Source organism: Artibeus jamaicensis, unplaced genomic scaffold, assembly GCF_021234435.1.
Source record: "Artibeus jamaicensis isolate MK-2021 breed Jamaican fruit bat unplaced genomic scaffold, CSHL_Jam_final contig_484, whole genome shotgun sequence".
NCBI lineage: Eukaryota > Metazoa > Chordata > Mammalia > Chiroptera > Phyllostomidae > Artibeus > Artibeus jamaicensis.
In genome coordinates, this window is record NW_026521859.1 from 7,959,885 (window position 1) to 7,972,417 (window position 12,533).

The 12,533-nt window shown below is 41.7% G+C and overlaps 1 pseudogene; it reads right to left on the reverse strand.

Moving 5' to 3' along the window:
* Positions 1–328: 328 nt before the first annotated feature.
* On the reverse strand, positions 329–10,598 carry LOC119047209 (40S ribosomal protein S5-like; annotated as a pseudogene).
* Positions 10,599–12,533: the final 1,935 nt, after the last annotated feature.

Below are 12,533 nucleotides of genomic sequence, written 5' to 3' on the forward strand. Positions count from 1 at the left end.
GCAGTGATGCCTCACAGCTCCTGAGAGTAACTGGGAACCCTCTTCTGTGTTCTTTAGTAGCTTTGGAAAGATTACTCATAGTGATCTTGTACATTAGTTAAGATTATTCCTTAATATTTTATCCCCAAATTTATTGATACATTTAACACAATCTCAAAAAAATATATAACAATACATTTTTGGTGTGTAAGGCTGGGAAGGAAGAACCAGACAAGCTGATTTTACAGTTTATATGAAAATACTAATGAACAAAAATAGAAAGAAAAGTTCTTTGTGTGTGTGTGTGTGTGTGGTTCCATCTCGAATGGTAAACAGGTTTATTGGGATCTCAGTGGTTGGACTTGGTCACATGCTGCAGCTCGTCTTTCTTCTTGATCGTGCAGCCGTTGGAGGAGCCCTTGGCCACATTGATGAGCTCATCTGCTAGGCACTGGGCCACAGTACTGATACTCCAGAAGGCAGCCTCCCCAGTCACCCGTGCCCAGCAACCAGATTGCTATATTCGCATGGTGCAGAGGAGATGCCTGTACATCCTGTTGCCTCATTGTTCTGGCTCTCCCAAATATGGGTGGATTCCTCCCAGGGCCACTGCCGACCATGGCATTCACCGGGACCTGCAGGGGTTCTCTCCGGTGAACAGATGGATGATCTCGAGGGCATGCTTGATGAGGTCCACAGATGAGTGTTTCCTGCCATTGCTGTGGCCGTGCATCATCAAGGAGTTGGTGAGGAGCTCCGCAAAGCGGCACAGCGCTTTGTTGAAGTGCTTGGCTGTGTAGCACCCTGGGTGCTATGGGCTGGTAGTTAGCATATTTCTCTTTCACCACAATGTCATCTCTTACAAGGAAATGTCATTGATTAGCACTTCATCTGTGTTTCACTTCCAGAAGAGCTTGATGTCAGGGGTCTCATCCACCGCAGGTGCAGTGTCTCCCACTCGGTCCTCCTGAGCTTGCCACTGGGGCTTCTCGGTCACAGCGCATGGGTCACGCAGGGCCCAGACACAGACAAGAAGAGCAGAAAGGAAAGTTCTTAAAAGGAAGAATGATGAGGGATAATTATTATATTGTAAGTGAAAATGTATTCTGTTGCTACAGCAAATAGTGTCGAGCTGGTTCTTGAATAGACACAGATAAATGGAAAGAACACCATCTGTAAACAGACCCAACTAAACATGGGAATTTAATATTTAATAAAGATGACATTTCAAACCAGTGAGGAAAAAATTAATTATTCAATCAATCAGTGTTGGAACAGTTAGGTAGAAAACTGGAAAAAAAACCCCAACAACCTTTATTAGCATGCTTTTGTTGCCATTGGCTAGTTTAGACTCTGTATAGCAAGAAAAAGATGGCTGGTTCTCAGGAGTAAAAAGGGAAAAATAAAGAACAAAAATTCCAGGATCTGCCAGACAGAAGATATAAGTAACCCCTGTCTACAACTGGTAAATTATAAAACTGAGATGGCCTTTGAGTAATTAAGGTCAATTACAACTAAGCCTCATGACAAGTTAGACAAAACTGCTCACTGCAAAGAGACCGGAGGCATGGCTGTCCTACCAAAGCCAGGGACCTGCCTGGAAAAGAACTGGGAATATAACTTTCAGCCCATAGAGTTAACTAGAATAAAATAGGTAAAAAGTCAACTATGTTTTTAAGATAATTGTGCTGTCAAGAGGGCCACTAATACTAAAATGAATTTTAGTTTCTTTGTCTAAAGCTACCACTCGTTCAACGTATTATCTATTACCCGAGTTCTCCAAATGTCTCACTGCATTGCAGAGGTTGCCTCCATTCTAGTGTCCTCTAACAGGGTTCTTGCTGCCCATTGGCCTGACCAGAAGCAAATGCCACATGTTTTCATATTTCCCTTACAGAAGATTTGTCTGCTCTTGGTATCAATCTCTGCACGAGTCAGCTTAAGCTAAGGTACAGGTAGCCAAAATTTCAGAATTTCAATTGCTTAAAACAAAAAAGTTTATGTTCTGCACATATAACATGCATAATTTTAGACAGCTACAACTCACACACCTATTGATGGACTTTTACATGGCCTCCAGTCTTCACATATTGCTAATAATTCTGCATCGGATATATTTGTATAGATGACATTTTGTACATGAATGAGTATATCTGTTGGTTATATATTTAGAAAATAGAATTGCTAGGTCAAAGGATATGCACATTTTAAAATTTGATAGAGACTGACTAGCTGTATGTGAGAGTACTTCCTCCTACCTGCAACAATATTATTAACCCCTTTGACAATTCTCCACTTGAAAGGTGAAAAATAATATTTTATCCATTTGTATTCTTCATTTTTCAAGTTATACTAGATGTTTTCTTGCTTTATATAGATGCTAGAAGAATTTTATCCTTTTTTGTTGTTGTTTATTCATATCCTTTGTCCATATGTCCCTTTGGTTGTGAAGGTAAGCTTTATTTAATACTTCATGACACACAGTCTCTATTTGGAGAACTGCAAAATAGGGCAAAAGACAAGTCCCTTTTATACGCTAAAGAATAAAGAACAAGGAAGAGAAAAATAACAAACTATCTGATATGGCTGGGGCCGCATAGCTGACCATATTTGGGGCGAGAAGGAACAAGGAAATAAGCACAGAGCCAGGACTGGCTTGGTGTTTGGGAACTGGCTGACTGGCCGTACTGCATTTCTGATCAAGGGGAGCATTTACAGGGACAGTAAAGGTATCTAAGAAGTTTCTGTTGGCTGACATGGCACCAAAGCCTAGAAAGTTATTCCAAAAATAGTGTCTTTTTCTTATTGATGTGCAAATTCAATTTTCATATTTAGGAAAATAATCATGAATGACATAAATGGAAAATATTTTTCCAGGTAATTATTTGTATTTGGATATTGATTGCATTTTTTTACCACGAAGAATTTTTCCTGATTTTTATGTAGTCAATTATTTTTGTTGCAATTCTGACCAATTTCTTTCTTTTTATAATGTCTGGGTTATGGTCTTACTTTAGAAAGACTTTGTTATTAAATTAACAAATTATTTATGGAATGCAACAGCAACAACTTCCTTGTTGTTTTCTCATATCTTTATAGTTTTATATTTTATTTTTAAATTTATAATTCAGATGAAATTAATATTGGTGAGGGAGGGATACATATTTATACAATTTTTAACTGGTAACAGTGAATGCCTTTGCAGATGATGATTTGTTGGCTGTGGAACAAGAGTAGGAGGAGACTAAGTTTTCTTTCTTTTTTAAAAAATTACATTTTATTGATTATGCTATTACAGTTGTCTTGATTTTTTTCCGCTTTGCCCCCCATCCACCCAGTATCACCCACTCCCTCAGGCACTCCCCCACCATTGTTCCTGTTCATGATTCATGTGTATAAGTTGTTCGGCTATTCCATTTCCTATACTGTACTTTACATCTCCATGGCTGTTCTCTAACTGACTATTTGCACTTTAAAAATATATATATTTTATTGATTATACTATTACAGTTGTCCAATTTTCCCCCCTTCACTCCCTTCCACCCTGCATGCCCTCTCCCAACCACATTCCTTGCCTTAGTTCATCTCCATGTGTCATACTTATAAGTTCTTGGCTTCTATATTTCCCATACTATTCTGACCTTCCCCCTGTCTATTTTCTACCTACCATCTATACTACTTATTCTCTGTACCATTTCCCCCTCTCTGCTTCTCCCACTCCCCTGTTGATAACCCTCCATGTGATCTCCATTTCTGTGGTTCTGTTCCTGTTCTAGTTGTTTGCTTAGTTTGCTTTTGTTTTAGGTGTGGTTGTTGATAATTGTGAGTTTTCTGTCATTTTACTGTACATGTTTTTTATATTATTTTTCCTAGATAAGTCCCTTTAACATTTCATATAATAAGGGCTTGGTGATGATGAACTTGACCTTGTCTGAGAAGTTATTTATCTGCCCTTCCATTCTAAATGAAAGTTTTGCTGGATAGAGCAATCTTGGATGTAGGTCCTTCCCTTTCATGACTTGGAATACTTCTTTCCAGCCCCTTCTTGCCTGTAAGGTCTCTTTTCAGTGGTGTTTGGAGGCTTTATTTCCTCGAGCTGGGACCCTGGGTTGCGTGGTCCATCTTGCTCCCCAGTTTCACCTGGTTTATCTGTGCACAAATGTGGGACCGCCTAGTCCACCAGGCACCTTGTACACTGTCCCCCTCCACAATCCGCTGCCTCACTGGGTCTGCCCACTGCTGCCTTGCACACCTGGGGTCCACCAGCCACCCTGCCTCAAGCCCTCTTCACCCTGGCTCCCTGACTCTGCCCCTTCTATTGGTCTGAATGAATGTGTCTACTTTAATTCCTTGGTTGTCAGACTTCCATACAGTTCAATTTTCTGTCAGTACTGGTTGTTTTTTTGTTTCTAAATTGTTGTTGTCCTTATTTTGGTTGTGCAAGGAGGCAGTGTGTCTACCTACACCTCCATCTTGGCCAGAGGTCCTATTTGTACTTTTTAATCCCCTCGCCTCTTTACCCATTCCCCCATGTCCCCCTCCCAACTGGTCACCATCCCAATGTTCTCCATATCTATGATTCTGTTTCCATTCTACTTGTTTGCTTAGTTTGTTGATAGTCATGTATTTATTGTCATTTTAATGTTAATAGTTTTGATCTCCTTAATTTTCTTAAATTTAAGTTCCTTTGACCTTTTGTATAATAATGGTTTAGTGATGATGAACTCCTTTAGTTTTGTCTTGTCTGAGAAAGCTCTTTATGTGCCCTTTGATTCTAAATAATAGCTTTGCTGGGTAGAACAATCTCGGTTGTAGGTTCCTGCTTTTCAACACTTTGAATATTTTTTGCCAGTCCCCTCTAGCCTGCAAAGTTTCTTTTTAGAAATCAGCTGGTGGTCTTATGGGAGCTCCCCTGTAGGTAACTAACTTCTCTTCTCTTGCTGCTTTTAATATTCTCTCTTTATCTTTAACCTTTTGCATTTGAATTATGATGTGTCTTGAAGTGGGCCTCTTTGCATCCATCTTGTCTGGGACTCTCTGTGCTTTCTGGACTTGCATGTCTATTTTCTTTGCCAAATTAGGGAAGTTTCCTTTCATTATTTTTTCAAATAGATTTTCAATTTCTTGCTCTTTCTCTTCTCCTTCTGGCACCCCAATAGTGCAAATGTTGGTCCTCTTGAAGTTGTCCTAGAGGCTGTTTATCCTATCCTTGTATTTTTGGGATTTTTTTCTTCTTATTTTTTCTGTTGGTTGTTTTCAGTTCCTTATGTTCCATATCATTGATTCAATTCTTCATCCACTCTCTTGTTGTTTCCCTATAAATTGTTCTTTATTTCAATTAGTCTATCCTTTGTTTCTGATTGGATATTTTTTATGCTGTTGAAGTCCTCACTGAGTTCCTTGAGCATCCTTATAACCAGTGTTTTGAACTCTGCATCTGATAGATTGCTTATCTCCATTTTGTTTATCTCTTTTCTGGAGTTTTGATCTGTTCTTTCATTTGGGCCATGTTTCTTTATCTCTTCATTTTGGCAGCCTCCCTTTGTTTGTTTCTATGTATCAGGTAGAGCTGGTTTGACTCCATGTCTTGGTAGCATGGCCTAATGTAGTAAGTGTCCTGTAGGGTCCAGTAGCACAGCCTCCCCTGTCACCCAAGCTGGGTACTCAAGGTGCACCCTTTGTGTGGGCTGAGTATACCCTCCTGTTATAGTTGAGCCTTAGTTTCTGTTGGCAGACCAATGGGAGGGATTTATTCTGGCCAGTCAGCTATAAGGATTGTCTGTGACCACTGACCACCAACCTCTGCCCTCCATGGAGGATCAGTTGTGCATGAAAAGGGTGGTGGTACACTGACATGGTCTGTAGCTGTCTATTGGGTGCACTGGCCCTGGGGTTTCCCAGGTGGTGCAGGCCCAGGTCAGCCCCCACTTGTGTTTGCCCTAGGGCCACCCTGCCTGAGCTATAGAGCAATCTGAGATGGTTGCTACATGTGCTGGGCTTGGAGATTTCCAGCAAAGCCAAGCTGTGTATCTAGGCTGGCTGCTGCTAGTGCTGAGTCCAGGGTTCACTGAGGCCAGCACTTGTTTGATAGGATTCGGGAAGTTGTGTAGCATGAGCCAACACCAGCCATTCATGTGGAAAATCAGGTTGGGTGGGCCCATAAATTGGGTCGGATGGAATCTCTGGTGAACTTCGAGGTGAGTCAAACAGTGTTAGCCAGGTTGGTGGAGTCTCAAATATGGTAGTAGCTTGCTGGCTCTTTGGATGAAGGGTTTAGAAAAGGGACAATGGCCTTTGCTCGCCTTGATGGCAGATACTTCAGTTCCTTTCTTTATGTCACGAGTGCCTTTCAAGCTGCTACCCTGGTGCTGGAGCTCAGAGGAAGTGAGTCTGAGTAGGTGAGTCTGCGTGTAGGTTCTTTAAGGGGAACTTCGTGGGGCTCCAGCAGTTTCTTCACCAACTCAAACTCTACTCATTTTTGTAGTCAGAATTTGTAGGAACTTATCTTCCTGGCACTGGAAGTCTGGGCTGGGGGGCCTGGTGATGGGCTGGGACTCCACACTCCTGAGATATCCCTCATGAATTTTTATCCATCACACATGGGTGAGGCACCAACCTGTTTGCATTTGTGTCCCTCCTACCAGTCTAGATGGATGTAGTTTCTTTAATTTCATAGTTGTGAAATTCATTCAAGTCTATTTCTGATGGTTCTGAGTGATGGTTATTCTATATTTTAGTGTGGTTGTGCTATATATCTGTCTGCCTATACCGCCATCTTGACTGTTAGTTCTTCTAAGTTTTGAATAAATATATTTTTGTAATTTTGAGTTTTGTACCCTGTTCCTGTGAAATCTACCCCAAATTTATTGAAATAAGTAAACTTTGGGCAAGAATATGGAAACTCTTGTCAGATCCTTCCATTTTTCAAAGGAAGCCGAAATCTGGATTTTCATGTGAAATCCCCTGATGTTTAAATGTCAGGAACTAATTCAGAGTTTTGAAAACACTGCGTGGGCCAAGAAAAACACATCTGCATGCCAGATGGGACTCACAGGGTGCCTGTTTGAGACCTGTGGTTTGGACATTTCTTCCTCTCAATCTCAAAGATTCATTTATATGCCTTTGCTATGGGCTGCTATATGATAATGTGGTCAGCTCTTATCACAATGTATTTTAACTGACTGTTGGTGGCCTAGTCTTTCTATTAAACTATAAGATCCTTGAAGATAGTATTTATAGATTTTTGATGTCTCCAGACCTAGCAGTCTTGTACCTAATAGACATTTAATGAGAATGTTTGTTGAGGAAATGAGTGAATGAATGAATGAATGAATTATATTGAAAGTTGAATCCTTACCAAATAAATAGACAAAGTAGCTCAGGGTCTGGGCAGTTACCTGGTTTAGACCACTGGGGGATTTGGCAGGTAGGGTGAGTGATTTAGTCAACAGTTGGCTTCTCCCACATTGTGAATCTTGGCCACTAGATGTCTCCCTTTGCTTAAAGGACATTCTGAGTCCCTGGGGTTCATTGGTGGTTTGCTAAAAAGAAACAATACTTAAGCAAAAAAAAGTCTTAATCTCAGGCCACATCTTCAGATGTTTGTCCTCATGAGGAAGTTGAGTACAGCAACCATGTCAAAGAAAAAGTGCCCAGGGACAGAATCAAATTTATTTTGTTCTGGGAAAGCTTCTCATCCACAGGAACGTACCCCTGGGGCACCAAGTGACACAGTCTGCTGGGTTTTAGCCTCTTAGCCAGCAGACTTATGACTGTCCTTCAGAAGCCTTGTTTGTGTTACTTTTTGTTGCTGCTTTAGGCCAGCTCTGGAGAAATGCATCTCCCTGGTAAGGCACTGGGACTCTAGAGCCTGTGTAGTAAAAGCAGGTGTATCAGATGAACTTCTCCACTAAGGCTGCCCCGATCCCATGTGAATTCTGTGCATCATTTGAATGTTGAGAATGTGTTTACTTGCCTCTGGTTTTGAATTTCATGCTACCCCAGGAGGGTCTCAGGAGCTTGGAGAGGTGGGCTATTTGGTGCTTCTATATTTCTTATTTTAAAGACAGGAGGAATGAAAAAAAGGATCATTACTTTTATAGCCCACAGCTTTCTCTTCTCATTATCTCTGACATTTAAATACTGTGAATTCTGAAGTGATTAAAGGCAATGGATAGAATCCTGCCTGGCTCTGCTAAATTGATCCAGGGTATTGAATTGAGTGACATTTGAAGTTTACTTGTGGGATGAAATGGAAATGCAGATTCTATAGGTTTTTGGTGGCTCTCCAAATTATTATGAAAAGTTCAGGTGATGATAATGCTATGCCTTGTTAGTACCTGAGTCACAGCCTTGCCTTTGCCTTTTGTTTGGTTGTTTTGCATGGGCTGAATATTTCTATTTGTCTTTCTCCTCTGTCTTAGAGAAGCAATAGAGCATAGGTTAAGAACACAGACTCTAAAGTCAGGCTGTGCTGGTGCCCTGGTTCATTATTTACTTTGCTATTCTGACCTTAATTTCCCCATCTGGGGATGGGGATGACAGTTGTCCCTCTCATCCCCACTTTACAGATGTCTCACAGGTTGCTAGGAGTGTAGAGGTGCATGGGAACTTCTCAGAACAGTGCTTGGAACACAGTCAGTGCTCAGTAAATGTGAGCTGATACTAAGTGCTTGGTAGTTCATCTCTTTCTCCGACTCGCTGTCCAGGCCAGTTGTCATGTTTATGCATGGTTACATTCATCTCTGATAGGGATCAGAAAAGATTTCCTACAGTTTTGTGAAATCTTCCTTTGTTCATTTGCATGTCCTTTATTTTATTTTATTTTATTTTTTAGTGGGCTTTTTAAAAATATATTTTATTAATTATGCCATTACAGTTGTTCTATTTCCCCCCTTTATTCCCCTCCACCCTGCAAACCCCTCCCCCACCATTCCTTCCCCTTTAGTTTATGACCACGTGCCTCATGTTCTTTAGATTCTATATTTCCCATACTATTCTTGCCCTGCCCCCTATCTATTTTCTACCTACCATCTATGCTACTTATTTTCTGTACCTTCTCCCCCCTTCTCCTTATCCCACTCCCCTGTTGCTAACCCTCCATGTGATCTTCATTTCTATGGTTCTGCTTCTGATCTAGCTGTCCTCTTAGTTTGCTTTTGCTTTAGGTGTGGTTCTTAATAACTGTGAGTTTGCTGTCCTTTCACTGTTCATCTTTTTTATCTTCTTTTTCTTAGGTAAGTCCCTTTAACATTTCATATAATAAGGGCTTGGTGATGATAAACTCCTTGAATTTGATCTTATCTGAGAAGCACTTTATCTGCCCTTCCATTCTAAATGAAAGCTTTGCCGGATAGATCAATCTTGGTTGTAGGTCTTTGGTTTTCATGACTTGGAATACTTCTTTCTAGCCCCTTCTAGCCTGTAAGGTCTCTTTTGAGAAATCCACTGACAGTCTGGTGGGAATTTCTTTGTAGGTGACAATCCCCTTATCTCTTGCTGCTTCTAAGATTCTCTCCTTCATTTTAATCTTGGCTAATGTAATGATGATGTGCCTTGGTGTATTTCTTCTTGGGTCCAACTTCTTTGGGACTCTCTGAGCTTCCTGGATTTCCTGGAATTCTATTGCCTTTGCCAGATTGGGGAAGTTCTCCTTTATTATTTGTTAAAATAAGGTTTCCACTCGTGACTGTTCCTCTTCCCCTTCTGGTACTCCTAAAATCCGGATGTTGGAATGTTTAAAGATGTCCTGAAGGTTCCTAAGCCTCTCCTCATTTTTTGAATTCTTGTTTCTTCATCCTTTTCTTCAAAAAATGACAGAAAAGGTCATTTTTTTCCTCCTTCTGGTTCACTCCTTTGATTTGAGTCCCAGTTTCCTTTCCATCACTATTGGTTTCCTGTTCATTTCCATTCATTTCAATTAGTTTAGCCTTCATATGTCTCTCTAATTTGTGACTAAAATCAACCAGTTCTGTGAGCATCCTGATCACCAGTGTTTTGAACTGTGCATCTGAAAGACTGGCTATTTCTTCATCGCTTAGATTTATTGGCTCTGGGGCTCTGAATTCTTCTTGAGCCATGTTTTTATCTGTTTGTGCCTGTTATATGTGAAGAGAGGCGCCTTAGGTGTTCACCAGGGCCGGGCCACCCAGGTTGCTGTATGTGGGGGCAGGGTCAGAGAGGGACAATGGCAGTTCCCTCTGCCGCTTCCTACCACTGGGGCCTGCGTGGCCCGTCTCACTGCTAGCTCCTTCACTGGTTTATCTGCGCGTGAATCTGTGACCATGGTCAGCCCTCAGTGGGTCCACCGCCTTGCACCCTCAGTGGGTCTGCCGTCTTATGCCCTCAGTGGGTCCGCCTGCTTCTCCACACTTGGTATCTGGCCACGGCTGCTGGCACACCTGGGTTGCTCACCCAGTTCGGTCTGGTGGATCTTTCCAGCCTGACCCTGGTCTGCTGCTGGCTCTGCCCCTCTTAATGGTTTGGCTGAAGGGTTTATTGTTGTCAGACTTCCGTGTAGTTCAATTGTCTGTGGTTTGGCTACGTTTTTATTGCTAAAACTTTGTTGTTTTTAAACTTGGTTGTGTGAGAGGGTGCAGTGCTTCCACCTACACCTCCATCTTGGCGGAAGTTCCTCTGCATGTCCTTTATTTTAATGCCAAATAGCAATACAAATATTATGCAATGCCATCACTTCTCACTCCCCTAAAAGAGTTTCTATGTTACATTGACAAAGCTTTGCCCTCAAATATTCTAATTATTTTCCATCTACCTCTTTAAGTGCAAGTTAAGCCCTATGCGTTAAGAGACTATATCAGTTTTGATTGTCTTACATCAGTTAGGAAAATCTCCCTATAATTTGTTTTGTAGTTAATTCTTTCCCTCTTTACTCTTCCTTTCAAGTTTCTTAAAATTTTGACCTGAAACACTTTTTTATTGCATTTATCCATTTCACAGCTATGGAATAAAGCCATCTGAACCAGTTCAGAGCCTATCACCCTCAAATCACCATATCATTCAGGGTGGACTTTTGTTTTTGCAGCCCCTGGAATAGAGCTTCTCTAAGGCCAAGCTCAAAGAATGCCCAGCATTTCTGAGGATAGACAGTGCCACCTAGGGTCCCTCTGCCCAGGTGGGTTCATGTCCTCCCCAGGCCCACCTGCTGATCTGTCTAATCCAGACATTGCCTGACAACCAGTAGTCTCTCAGGGACGCTTGGCTGACATGAGAAGATTGAGAGAACTAGTTCCAATAACATATTTATGTTTGCATTTTTCTTACTTCTTGGGACTCAGGTTTGTTGCTGTTTATTCCTGTGACTCTACTCTTTGCTGGGAAGTCAAGCGATCAGAACTTTAAGGAATCCAACACAAACAGATGAAGTTGGAAGGTTTAAAGCTCTTCCTTAGCCCCAGACCTTCCTTCTTGTTCTTCTGTGGTATCTGTCAGATGCTGGGCCTGGCCTCACTGAGGAAGCTCTGTGGTCAGGATCACCATAGAAAGAGATGGGAAGTAGGCCAGATGGACCAAAACATGTGGATTTAGCTGCCTTCGTGTGCTCAGGTGAGCACTGTTCCCCCGCTTTACAGGTTAGTGTGTAGGAGGTTTTGTGGCAGAAGGAGCTTCACAATCTCACTTGAGGAGCAAGCGATGCTTCGTTAGCTCTGCCATGGCAGGAAGTTAGCTCTGTTTGGGCTCATTGCAAAATATCACAATGTTGCCACATGCTCAAACCAATGCTGCTTCCCTTTACTCTCTGTCCCCTGCAGTGACTGGGGAGTCCCAAAACCTAACCAGGAAGCATTAAAAAATTCAGCTTTGCGTGCATTAACAGATTATTAGGAGGAAACTAGGGGTGAGTAAGCAGCTTATAGGTGAGTCACCAGTATTACAAAAGCACACCTTATTTGTGAAACAACCTAAATATTGGACATACTATGATCTCTTTCTATTAAATATGGAATTAGCAAACTGTTAAATGCATTCACTTGTTTGGATTTAGGTTGTTACCCCCAACCAGTATACTCATTGAAAGCATTGATGTTTACTGGTTGGTTGTTCATTTTCTAGTAGCTGCTAAAGTTTTTTCAGTTTAATAAGAAACTGGAGGGATCCCTTTGGTTCTGAGGGCCATATGCCAGTTCCTAGGACACTGCTGGGCTTCCCAACACAGTGAGCTGGAGGTAAGTGACAGAGCTGCTGTCCGAGTTTCAAGCCCTGACCACCATAAACTCCACACCGATTAGCCATTTGGTCGGTCCCACTACTGCCTTTCTCCCCCTCCCCTGGGCCCCACCCCATTCCACAGCCACTTTTCTCCCTAAGTAACTAGTAAATTATTAGTCACGTTTTATAAACACATACCCACTAAGGTGTCAGTGACTTTTGTGTTCCCACAGGAACCTGCATTTTAATAGAAACGACAGGAAAGGGGCAGCACTGAACTGAAGAGATGGCATCCAATCCTAGGACTTTAAGCATTGGATCCACCAAATGAGAGTATATAGTTCAAGAAGCCCTTGGCCCTTTGTACTGAATGGAAATTTGGTCTCCAC